The sequence below is a fragment of the Leptodactylus fuscus genome, chromosome 2 (assembly GCF_031893055.1).
Source record: "Leptodactylus fuscus isolate aLepFus1 chromosome 2, aLepFus1.hap2, whole genome shotgun sequence".
NCBI lineage: Eukaryota > Metazoa > Chordata > Amphibia > Anura > Leptodactylidae > Leptodactylus > Leptodactylus fuscus.
This window is the reverse complement of record NC_134266.1, coordinates 179,815,000-179,828,833: the sequence shown is the minus strand read 5'-3', so window position 1 is coordinate 179,828,833 and position 13,834 is coordinate 179,815,000.

Sequence of the window (13,834 nt, the reverse complement as noted above, 5' to 3'; positions counted from 1 at the left end):
TCCAATTTTCACACAGTGCTTCACCATATGCAGCTCGGTGCTGTTTTCTGTTTTTTGTCTTATTTATTCAAATAAATGGGTTTGGAAAGATTCCGGCAGGTTTCTGTCTTCTGCTCTGTTTTGTGCAGGAAACGGAAACCTGCAGAACGGAGTACCGGGCGCAGATGTGAACAAGCCCTGAGACTACCCAGGAGTGTTAACTGAGACTTATTATAAGAGTTGCGTCTACCTTTGCACAACACTCACGTGGTGAGACCAAACCTAGAAAGTTGGTGTCTGTCCATATTTGTATGTGTTTGTGTGATTTCTGCACTAGGGGTGCCCCTCTCTTTTTCTTTTGTATCCTTGACTTTAATGGGTGTAATGGCTTATCTGTTTTCAGTTGTTCCCATGACTCACATAGAAATAAAGGGAACGAGCCATACATATAAAGCCAAGCTGCCTAGTCACTTGTCTTTTGCCAATAACCAAGATGATACTACCCCTACAAGAGCATGTATATTATATATAACTGATAAAGGGATATATAGATGATAATTTTTTAGAGGCACTGTTTAATTGATACTTGACTGGCACACTTGAGGTCAAGCACTGTTGAGATAACCAAGCTTTTACCTGTACAAAATCTCCATATTCCTGTTGAGACTGGTGATGTTTTTCTCTGTATTACCAATAGACAGTGGTGTCAACAGATATTCTAGATGTGGCAAGCAGAAGGAGAAGATCACTCTAGTCAGGATTTCTTTTTCATTCATTTTAGTTTTTCCTTTTTTTCTATTTTGCAGATCAAAAATAACTTTTTATCTCCATGTCCAAATACTTTATTCTCATGATAATGCCATGAATTACCTTTTCTCAATATTAAACATTTTATGGCTACCCCATCAAACCATTCATAGACACAAAGATTCTTCTCCTATAACCTGAATGTTTCGATTTTTTTTTAAAATTCCAATTTAAATGCCCATTAAAAACAATTTCCGTATAAGAAAAAATAATGTGCATTGTATGAGACCTTTTGCCTTGCCAGGATTTTTCGCACATTAGCAAAGCAAATTTTACAAACATTACATTAACCGTAAACAACAACAAAAAAAATTATAAACCATGAATAATATAGCAAGTATTCTTCCTGATAGCTCAGATTTCCCGTTTTCAGGACTGTAAAAATGAGATAAGTACCACAGACAAAATATTTATCATCAGAATATTAAAAAATGTCTGGTTTAGATGGTGAACAATAATGGTCAGCTTCAAGCATGGACGTCACTATTATTCCACCTATTTGTATTATTCTAGTTAGACACATCAGAACATGACCTTCTTAGTACATGTCTTATGTATGGTAGCATTCCTGTTGATTGTGCTGATATTAGGCCTGGTTCCAAAGCTTTGTGTTTCCGGAAGACTGTAAATAGCGCCTTCTAAACACTTTGAGTGTCCATTCATTTCATTACTCATCTAATCACTTTCTGCCTATAAATGAAGGCTGTGGTTTATTTATTTACTCTTCAAGCACTAGATAAATTGCTTTCACAGCATAATCCAGCACTTGTTCATTAAGTGAGTGCAGCTTTGTGCTTGACAACAGGTTAATGGGCCAAAACAACTTAATTTGAAAAAGTCAACAATATTGGTCCAAGAAGCCGTTTTCCAAATCTAACACATTCCACATTCCCATCTCACATCTGGATTTTAAACACACACAAGTTTTCCTTCATATAAAGCTGTTTATTGTTCTACTAGATTGATGCAGTTAATATTGCCTTTCAAGATGACAGATTAGCATCAGTAGTTAATCAGGGTTATTAGCAGATAAATATCTATAATTTAATCACTACAGTAATTTCTTTTCCAATAATACGATTTACGAATGCAAGTGATTAAGTAATTAGCCGGCATCTACGAACCGTACTATTCCTCTGAGCTCTGTTTGTCTGACTTTTCCCAAAGATTTTACACTTTAATTTAAGTCACTGTGTTGTTTTTTCAATCTTCTTTCCTCTTTTATGAGATTAATTAGTCCTAGACTGAAATCACAGCCATCAATGAACCAGACATCATTCTCCAGCGTTGTTGAATTGCTCTACAATATTTTTCAATGTATTTTCGTAAAATATGTACTCTCCAGGCAAATTAGAGGGAATTTGTCTCATTATAATGAATAATAATGAATATATTGATATAGTCGGTGCAGAAGTTACAGAGAACGTTGGAGCTATTGGCAGTCACAATTTTTTGTCCACAATTCCATCTTTCGTGCAATACTTACAGTAGATCTGCTACTATCATTATTGTAGCAGCCAGAAAAATTCCTGTTAAACTCAGATATTGTGGATGGGCTAACCTTAACTAGAGTCATAGTGAGAAATTGAAAGGGTTTACTGGAACTAACATATTGCTAATTTATTCTTAGGAAAGGTCATCAATGCATGTTCAGTGGGGGTTCAATACATTAGAGCAGTGGTCCCCAACCTTTTTTTGCACCAGGGACCACTTTCAATCAAGACCATTTTCCCATGGCCCAGCAGGACGGGGTGGGTCAGGGCTTTTGTAATATGAGGCGGGCTTATAGACGGTCTCCACCGTGTGGACGGGAAGGCTCTCTGCCAGGATGCTTTGCTACAGGAAGCCATGCTACCCAATAGTTTACATGTTACCGTAGCAACCAGCTAGTATCCAGCTAAGACTGAGGACAGCCTGCCGCCCTATCACAGACCGGTGGTTGGGGACCCCAGCCTTAGACCCCACAGATCAACTGTTCAAAGAGGCTTACAGGGCTCACAAGCTCTCTAATGCTTTCATTTGCTGACCACCTGAGCACTGCAATCTCTTCAACCAGCTGATTTATTTTTTTTATCACATATTGATGACCTATCATAAGGATAGTTCCCAGAAAGCCCCTTTAGATTACAGTCAAGTTTTACTCATTGATAACAATGGACAGGCTTCATTTCAGACTAAATGTCCTTCGATGCAACATTTATGGAACTGGATAAGTGTTAGGGCCCCTTCACACGGCATATACGCTCACTGCTTTGGAGCGTGTAAACGTTCCGTAGCAGCGGCGTCTAAAAGCAGATCGCATTGATTTCTATGGGAGCCGGCATACGCGCGCTCACCATAGAAATGAATGGGCTGCTTTTTCCATTCATTTCTATGGGGAGCGCGCGTCTGCCGGCTCCCATAGAAAACAATGGGAAGTGCTTTAGACGCCGCTGCTACGGAACGTTTACACGCTCCAAAGCAGTGAGCGTATACGCCGTGTGAAGGGGCCCTTAGATTGGATATTACTTACCATTTTGGATGTTATGTGTTCTTAGCCTGTTTTTCCATTGCTGGAATTTCCTTATTATATTGCTGGATCATCAGCCTTGTTCAGTGGCGTAACTAGGAATGGTGGGGCCTGTGGCAAACTTTTGACATGCCCCCCCCCGACGCCAAAGATCTCGACCAATTGACCACTAACCCCCCCTGCATTTCTGCGCACCCTATAGTACCCCATAGTGGCCCCTGCGCACAGTATTATGCCCCATAGTGGCCCCTGCACACAGTCTTATAGAGTAACTCCAGCCGGTAATGGCCTATTTAAAAAAAAAAAAAAAAAAAAAAAAGCAGCGTTAGCAGCTGTCGCCGGGCCCCCTAATGTCCCGGGCCCTGTGGCAGCTGCTGCCCGCTGCTACCCCAGTAGTTACGCCACTGGCCTTGTTATTACCTATGTCAGACTAACAAAATGTGATGATATACTGTATTATATGTAGGGGTTAGCAAACAAATTTGATTAAAACCTGATTTGACCTGAGATTTCCAAAAGATTCAGATTTGCCCTAGCAAGAAACTTTTGGGGTTCATCACCCATGAAACACTACTATTAGAGATGAGCGAACAGTGTTCTATCGAACACATGTTCGATCGGATATCAGGGTGTTCGCCATGTTCGAATCGAATCGAACACCGCGTGGTAAAGTGCGCCAAAATTCGATTCCCCTCCCACCTTCCCTGGCGCCTTTTTTGCACCAATAACAGCGCAGGGGAGGTGGGACAGGAACTACGACACTGGGGGCATTGAAAAAAATTGGAAAAAGTCATTGTCTGCCGAAATCAGGTGACCTCCATTTTAGACGAATAGTGGATTTCAAATCCGGGTCATATGAGAATGTGAACTTTGTGACTATGAGACAGGGATAGCTGTACAGGCAGGGATAGCTAGAGATAACCTTTATTTAGGGGGGAATGTTATTAAAAATAACTTTTTGGGGCTCTATCGGGTGTGTAATTGTGATTTTTGTGAGATAAACTTTTTCCCATAGGGATGCATTGGCCAGCGCTGATTGGCCGAATTCCGTACTCTGGCCAATCAGTGCTGGCCAATGCATTCTATTAGCTTGATGAAGCAGAGTGTGCACAAGGGTTCAAGCACACCCTCGGCTCTGATGTAGCAGAGCTGAGGCTGCACAAGGGTTCAAGCGCACCCTCGGCTCTGATGTAGGAGAGCCGAGGGTGCACTTGAACCCTTGTGCACCCTCGGCTCTGCTACATCAGAGCCGAGGGTGCGCTTGAACCCTTGTGCACACTCTGCTTCATCAAGCTAATAGAATGCATTGGCCAGCGCTGATTGGCCAATGCATTCTATTAGCCCGATGAAGTAGAGCTGAATGTGTGTGCTAAGCACACACATTCAGCTCTACTTCATCGGGCTAATAGAATGCATTGGCCAGCGCTGATTGGCCAGAGTACGGAATTCGGCCAATCAGCGCTGGCTCTGCTGGAGGAGGCGGAGTCTAAGATCGCTCCACACCAGTCTCCATTCAGGTCCGACCTTAGACTCCGCCTCCTCCAGCAGAGCCAGCGCTGATTGGCCGAATTCCGTACTCTGGCCAATCAGCACTGGCTAATGCATTGTATTGGCTTGATGAAGCAGTGCTGAATGTGTGTGCTTAGCACACACATTCAGCTCTACTTCATCGGGCTAATAGAATGCATTGGCCAATCAGCGCTGGCCAATGCATTCTATTAGCGTGAACTGAGATTGCACAGGGGTTCTAGTGCACCCTCGGCTCTGCTACATCAGATTGCTACATCTGATGTAGCAGTGCCGAGTGTGCATCAGATGTGTAGTTGAGCAAAACTGACTCAGCACTGCTAAGTCTCTGCATTCGCATAGGAATGCATTGGCCAGCCTTCGGCCAATCAGCGCTGGCTCTGCCGGAGGAGGCGGAGTCTAAGGTCGGACCTGAATGGAGACTGGTGTGGAGCGATCTTAGACTCCGCCTCCTCCAGCAGAGCCAGCGCTGATTGGTCGAGTTCCGTACTCTGGCCAATCAGCACTGGCCAATGCATTTCTATGGGGAAAAGTTAGCTTGCGAAAATCGCAAACTGACAGGGATTTCCATGAAATAAAGTGACTTTTATGCCCCCAGACATGCTTCCCCTGCTGTCCCAGTGTCATTCCAGGGTGTTGGTATCATTTCCTGGGGTGTCATAGTGGACTTGGTGACCCTCCAGACACGAATTTGGGTTTCCCCCTTAACGAGTTTATGTTCCCCATAGACTATAATGGGGTTCGAAACCCATTCGAACACTCGAACAGTGAGCGGCTGTTCGAATCGAATTTCGAACCTCGAACATTTTAGTGTTCGCTCATCTCTAACTACTATACTCTGGAGTCTATTCTGACACCAAAGTATAATAAGAGTGGAGGCCCATGGGAGGTGTGTATATATATATATATATATATATATATATATATATATATAATGTGTATATTCTTGCCGCACTTCTCCTCTTGTGGCAGTCAGTCATTTCCGCAATGTGGTCCTTATTAGGCCTCTTTTTGAATTATATGCCTTGTGGTCCTTTCATAGGGCCCGAGTGTCACAGTGCATTGACGTCATTACAATTACAGTGCTGGCACTAGTGGGGTGTCTCTATATAGGGGATTGGCAGCTTACCTGATCTAAAAGCATAGGCATCACTAAAAGCCTATAAATCAGCATTGTGCACCTTACATTATCATGTGAGTGGCACCTTATATAAGCTTTATCTGTGTACATTTTATAATATTGAATACTAGAATATTGTTGTCATTGCAGTCCCTCATTTCCATTTCAATGTCTGATCTCCTCCAGTCCCTTCCTATGTAAAAAGAGTAATAAATATATAGTATATAGTGCTAGGTCTTTTTTCAAAGGAAATATCTTGTATATCATTACAAGACCAAGAAAGGTAAATCTATAACTTTTGGATGCCACATTTTAAACTTTGAAATGTCTTATACGCCTCATTTATGTTTTAATACATCCCAGTATTGTGTTATATAAAATCTAGGCATCATATATATCTATTACTTTAATGATTACACATATAGCTCATTGTAGCAGATTAAAGCCATTCAGTTTAGTTTTATCTCTGGCTGCATCTTTTCCTGATTCCGACAATCATCTGTTAGAACATATTTTTCAGTGATCAATTTTACATACTAATGATGTTCCATTAGATATGGATGCAAACTAAATGAAAAGAAAATTTCCAACCTGGTGTTCTATTACATGTCATACACTTTCTTCTAATCCTCCCTATTAAACTGCAGACAACACTTAAAATGTGCGCCTGTGTCTGAAGTTAATGACACTATTACTCAGACATGTTTTTTCCCTTGCAAATGAACATTTATATTACATTAACGAAACTCTGGAAACAATTAAAACAGTTTTTAAAAAGCCAATTTTGTTTAATGGTGAAACTTATTCTGAAATCTGAAATATTTGACAGATTCTTCGTCTACTTCCTTTTATGCTCTTTATGGGAGTTAAACTAATATTGTGCCAATTTCACTCACCTTTGTGTTTATAGATTGCATAAAAGCATAATTGTGACAAGTCTCATAATGGTAATAAAAACCAGACACGTTTCATTTTGAGAAATAACATTATGTTTTCTATTGTTATAACAGAAATTACCATTGCATTATATGTCTGAGATGAAGAAAACAGTGGCCGCCCATAGTAAACGAAATACAGTATTCATATAAACTGAGATAACACTAAAATGCTTTGTTTATGCATGGAACATTTGCAAATATATGTTGCATAAAAAGTGTAAGGGATGTAACCTAAGTGTCATTTTATGTTTTTAATGGATTGAAATAAACATGGATGTTTTTAATTGTTGATACAGTGCTAGACAACCACTTCATTTTTCTGCTACTTGCAAGGCAACAAAATGCAGCGTTTTACATTAGCCACAAAGTAAATGGGATTCTGGCTAATGTCAGTTATACCTACGGAAACATTACCCTATAGGTATAATTGCATCAGAAAGTCCTCTCTGCCAACTTTCTGTGAAAAGCGATGCAAGAAAGACCGCCATGCTTTCTGCTGCGTTTTTTCCCACAGCGCTTTTTGGCTGCAGCCCACTTCATGGTTGTACCTATTGGCAACCAATATGCTGCAGATATTTTCCTCCTATGTGTAGATGGGATTCCTCCTATGTGTGGAGTTTATGCTACTTGGGACCCGATCTAGGGCCGCACCTCTAATGGGGCGAGGTGAGGCAGTACTTTTGGAGGGGGAGGCAATTTGACTATTTTATTTTATTTTACTTTTTTTTTTTCTAAACTAGCCCAGGACAAGCCGCTCTGAAAACAAACTGAGCCCTGTCCTGGGCTGGTTTGGACCATTGCGTCTCAGCGCAGGCAGTGTCATCACACCGCCTGAACTGAGATGCAGACATCTTATTGCTGGCTGAAGAGGAGGGCAGCAGCAGCGGTGGCAGCAAGGGATCACAAGGTAGGTAATAAGAATACTTTTTCTTTTTTTTTTTTTTTTTTTTTTAATAGGCCACTAACTGCTGGAATATCTTCCCGGGCCTGCTCATGGCCACCCCTCGCTTCCCCTTCTGCTATAGGATGCGCAGGAGGGGGGAAGCGACTGTGAGCAGGCCTGGGCCTAGGCTGCGAACCCCAACAAATGCCACTATTATTATACTCTACTGTAGGATCTTTTTAGCAGATCCTTGAGTATAATAACCGTAGCCCCAGGGGAAGTGAGGGAACATAATCACTGTTACTCATCTCGTCTGGATCCGATGTTACTCCTAGCAGGCTTCGGGCCTATATGGTAATGTCCCAGACCATGTGACGTCTGGGAAATTACCATAAAGGCCCGAAGCCTGTGGTAGCAGTAACAGCAGATCCAGGAGAGGTGAGTAACAATGATTTTTATGTTTCTTCACCATGCCTGAGTCTAGGATTATTATACTCCAGGGTCTGACCCTAGAGTATAATAATAGTTCAAGGGTGGCCACTGTGGGGCATAAAAGAGTTGGATGGTCAACTGTGGGGTATAATAGAGGTTGCAGGGTTGTGTGGCCCCTGCAACCTCTATTATGCCCCACAGCGGCTTCAGGGGCTGCTATGGGGCATAATTCCGCATGCAAGGGACATTTATGAAAGCGTTCATTAGGCGATATTATGAATAGAAGGGGCATCATAAATATGTAAACATATGCCCAAAGGGAAGAGACAGGAAATATGAGAAGATGTCTCCTGTAAGTAACAAAATATTACTGCAATGTATTCACTGTAATGTTACCACTAGCACACCTCCTTCCCCGTTATTCCGTATTAAGTCCGGGCGTGGGGGGTGGGTGTCTTTTGATCATCCACCTCAGGCAGCAGAGAGGCTAGGTTCACCACTGACCCCATCCTAGAGCGAACAAGCAGATGGCTTGTGGGAAATGTTCTATACATGTGTAACTCACCAGCAGCAAAGATTGGTACCTTGAGTAGATAAAAAACATATCATGGTAGTCATGATGGGTCATGAATGTCAAGTGGCCATTCCTACTTAGTGATTGAGCAAAATTGCACATGCAGAGATAGCTGACCTTTATTACATAGGGCCACCCACTTGACAGCTAAGCTAAAATAAACAGAGATGCAAATAAACAAACATCAAATTAACCTAGTTATTATTTTCCCACAAATTGATATATCTACTGAACTCCTGCAGATTACATTGCATTTTCAGCATAATAGATTCTCTTTAACACTAAATCAAAATAAAAGTTGGAAAAATAATCAGTTATTTATGTTCAGCAACACAATACATTAAAATATATGGTATATTTGGTAAAGAAATTCAGTTATTTATCTAAGTGACTTTGATCATGAAATGATCTGCATGTAACTGTTTTTTTAGGCAGTACAACAGAGATTTCATTACTAAATCACTTCCACTCTTATTATAATGAGATGACTCTACGGACCTTACCCCAGTCTACACAGCAAAGTTGAAAAGTGAATTGCAGTATGCAAGAAATGTCAGTCTATCATGACTGTTCTATTACTGTAAAATGTACAGTAACAAAAAAAAAAAGTAAAATATTAACTTTTTGTTAATTCTAATATAATGCATAGAAAGTGTAATGTCTTTTTCGTTTTTCTTTAATTTTTAGTTTATTGACAAAGAAGAAATAATATGGACCAACAACAAAATAAATGAATATCGATATTACAGAGATGTGGATTAAAAAATGAACACATAAGCATATACATCAGGCAAAGTGCTAGAGAATTACACCAGAATCGGCAACAAACATTTCATATAAAATGAATTGGAGAGACCAAGGAAGTGAAGAAGAAAGGTAGAAGAAACAGGGGGAGCTAAGAGAAGAAAAGAAGAAGGAAAAGGAAAGAATGGGGTAATTAAGAGGTGCTAGTAAAGGAAGGAAGTAGGGGAGAGTGAGTCCTTTCTTATGATGCATTTCCTTAAAAAGAAACCATGGTCATATACTGTAAGTAATTCATAAATTACTAAATGCCAAAAGCTTAAATAAATTCCTTAAGTAATTATAACAAGAGAGAATAAATTGGATATTTCAGTTCTAAAATAACCATTTTAAGACCGACATTTTTCAAAATCTTTTATGGGAAAGTCCATATAAAATTGTAGAAATAAATATATAATAATTGTATCGTTTTCTAAGCTGACATTCTCCGAAGGCTTTCGTACAATTTGGTCAGAATCTAATACTTGAGTGAGATTATGAATGTGTAAAGGTCATTACACTGGTGTTAGTGGACACTGATTAATGAGGCCATTAGTGCTCAAAACAACCGTGAACCACTAAATCAGCATTTTCAGTTGTCTTGTTATCCATAAATGAAATCATCACCTTAACAACTGCACTGCGTGTTGCGTTAATTCTCTCTGTCTGGATGGTCCTGCTAACACAGACAATTTGCTTGAACATCTTGCTCTCTCTGTCACGGATGATGGAGCGGGCCCATTTTTATCACTGTCAACTAGAATATGAACGATTAGTTTACTGATCATTATAGTTGTCAGTCTGCAATGTAAGATCAAATAAACATATCTACAAAAAAGACCTTAAATTGGGATACTTCACCCTTTCTTTGTAACCTACAATACAGTGTATTTCACTTCGACATCCACATGACAATATAGTTGAAAATGTTGCATGCTATGCTTAATTATTTCCTAGGCTTAATAATATTAGAAAATAATGATTTTACAATTCTAAATAAAAAAAATAATCAATTTTAATTTAATTGTGTTAACCTCCTTCAAATTAAAATTAAAACCCTCCAGAAAATGTCACTTTTTTATTGTAGATTTTTAAAATATTTCTCAAGAAAATTTTATTTGATTTTTAAATCATTTAGGTGTTAGGGTTTCAGCATTTAAGCAGTTAATGGTCATTTTAAGTTTTGGGGATTAGAACTCAGGAATCCTTTGGAGTTCTGAAGGTATGGAAGAGCAGGAGATCAAAAAGGCAGGAATAAGCACATAGTAGATTGCAGAGAGTAGTTGTGGAACCATAAGGGACAGGAACACAAAATACTGGTCTTTTGGGGGGTTAATTAACCCTTACCTCACCTTCTGCGTAGTACACAAAACAGGGTAAAGTAAACAAAAACTTTATTCAAAACCCTGAAGTAAAGGGAAAACCACATTACAAATGAAGAGGTGAGGGGACATTTATCCGAACACGGGGGAAGGCACAGACAGGTGAAGGCACAATAGGGAACATAGGGGAGTCAGAGAGTTGGAGTAGAAACAAGAAGGGCTTGCATTTCTTGGAGGTGAGGGCATACTTCCTTGTTGAGCAATGTATTCCTCAGGAATACTTTTACCTAAAGTTTTTATTATTTAATTTGACCAGGCTGATAGGAAAAGTTGCAGGGAGGCCAAGTTGCTAATCTCTAGTGACTCCTTACACCAAAACTCTTGGCTGAGCAGTGCTCTCACTAAACTGTAAGTTATTTTTCCCTAAGCTTGTGCATAGCTTGGGCAAAAATGTCAGAAATTGAAGCTGTATTTTAATAAATTTACAATATATTTTACTAAATTATATTTATTTTTTATTGAGTAGCTTAAGCAATCTGTAGTGTGTATCCAAGAAGAAGCAGTAGATAGTAGTAAAGATCTACCTCTCATATAATGTATGGCGAAGCACAGGAGTCCAGGGAATAACTAGGCAAACTAGAATGGGCAGGAGGTGTTAAGTGGACAGGCAAGTTTAGGAAAGGACTTAAAACAGCCTTGAGAGAAGCTACCACAGCTATGCTACTGCTGTGGAAGGCCATGGTGCTGCAATAAAAACAGCACCCAAAAGGGAGTAGTTGTACTAAGGAGGGCTCATCATTGGAGTGGTCACTCACATAATAATGGTGCACAGGTGCAGTTAAGATGGTGGGCAACAGATTTGGACAGCTCATCCACTCACAAAGAAACACTGCCACCATTTGACCCTGCTCATTCCCAGTTGCCACCGTTTCTGTATAAGTGGAAGCTTCCTGGTACTCAAGCCCAAAAGCAACGATACGCACCAAACTGAGGCAGAATTTTGAAGTCAAACACTGGCTCAAAATAAACCAGCTACTATAAGGTACAAACCTAAGATCCATTGTGTTCAGAGTGCCCATCTATGTCTAACTGTAGTATATGTGAGCAAGTGTCTTTACAGATTTGAATGTAGAATATGTGTGAAGTTAGTTTTGTTGCAACAAAAGCTGAAAGATGGTCCTATGAGAACAGGTTTGTAGGTTATGGAGGTTACATTTAATTTCATGATTTGATCACACTGTGATATTGGTTATATTTTGTTAAAGGAGAATATCAGAAAATATATCTAGATACATCTGTCTTAGCCTTGTACTCCAATGAATACTAGAGCAAGAAGAAAGTTGTCAGCAAATCTATGTATTTGGTTTGCCCACTAGAAATTGTTTTCGATACGGCTGTCATTAAGACCACAAACACTTGACTGGCTGGGTGGCTGAGATTGTTTCTAATGTTGTGGTCATCAAGAAAGCAATCACTCACCAAACCAACTTGTCAATGGCTTTGTCAGTTTTGTGCAGCTGTGGTCTTGAGCTACAGAAAAGTTTCACTAAAATAATAGCAGACAGATTTGTGCTCTGTTGAATGCTCTATATCTAATTCAGAAATCAAATGAAGTCATCAAACCATCTTTAATCCATTAATATATCATAGTGTAGAAACAAAGTGTTTGCTTTTCTGCTTTGTACCATGAACTAAAGAATAGCTAAATAACTCAAGAAGAAAAAATCTACATGTCACAGTCTTACCTGCACACGGATATGATGCATTTTACCAATTGGGTGCTATTGTTTTAGGTTTGTTTTTTGTATATTAAAGATATAGACTAGGAAGAGATTTATCATTCTCTCTACACCAATTTTGTGTCATAGAGGCACATATTTGGGGCAAAGCCCTTTCTTGCGCTAAACATGTGCCTCAAGGTCCTATCTGTGTCCTGCTTGCCATATTCTGTGAGTTTGGGTCATTCTGAGTCCTCGCCTCAGCCCAGTTCGTTTACTAAACCTCATGTCAGGAAACTAATGTGAATTAGAATGGACATCTACGCCAGTTCCAGTCCCAGTCTGGCACTGGGACCTGCAACAGACTCTTCATTCATAAATATGTCAGTCCCTGCGCCAGTAGGGCCATTTATTAAGACTGGTGTATAATATTCCAGTCTTAATATATTTGCCCCACTGTGTTATACCTAGATTGGAGCTTAAAGAGTACCTGTATCATAAAGAGTACCTGTACCTACACATCCAAACCCTCAATACCTCTTGCCGCCTCCAATTCAAGAACATCCACTGAATCCGCTCCTTCCTCACCCCTAAAACTACAAAGATGCTAGTCCATGCCCTTATAATCTCTTACTTAGATTACAGTAACACCCTTCTCCATGGCCTCCCTGCACACACTCTCGCTCCCCTCCAATCCACCTTAAACTGTGGTGCTCGTTTAATACACCTTTCCAACCGTTCTTCATCAGCTGCTCCTCTCTGCCAATCCCTTCACTGGCTACACATGGCCCAGTGAATAGAGTTCAAAATATTAATGTGGACATACAAAGCCATCCACAACCTGTCCCCTCCATATATCTCCAACCTAATCTCCTACTACCTGCCCACACGTAAACCTCAGATCCTCCAAAGACCTCTTACTCCGCTCTGCTCTTATCCGCTCTTCACACAACCATCTCCAAGATTTTTCCTGTGCATCCCCCATACTTTGGAACTCCTTACCAAGACACATAAGACTGACCCTCACAATCACAGGCTTCAAGAAGGACCTGAAGACTCACCTATTAAGGAAGTCCTACAACCTCCAATAACACTATCACCGCACTGCCATCTGTATAGTCTCTCCCCTCACTATCTGTCCCTTTCTCTGTTCCCTCATAGATTGCAGGCCCTTGCGGGCAGGGTCCTCTATCCCAGTTGGTCACTGTCAGTATTGTATTTGTTTTGTATATTTTGTGTACCGTA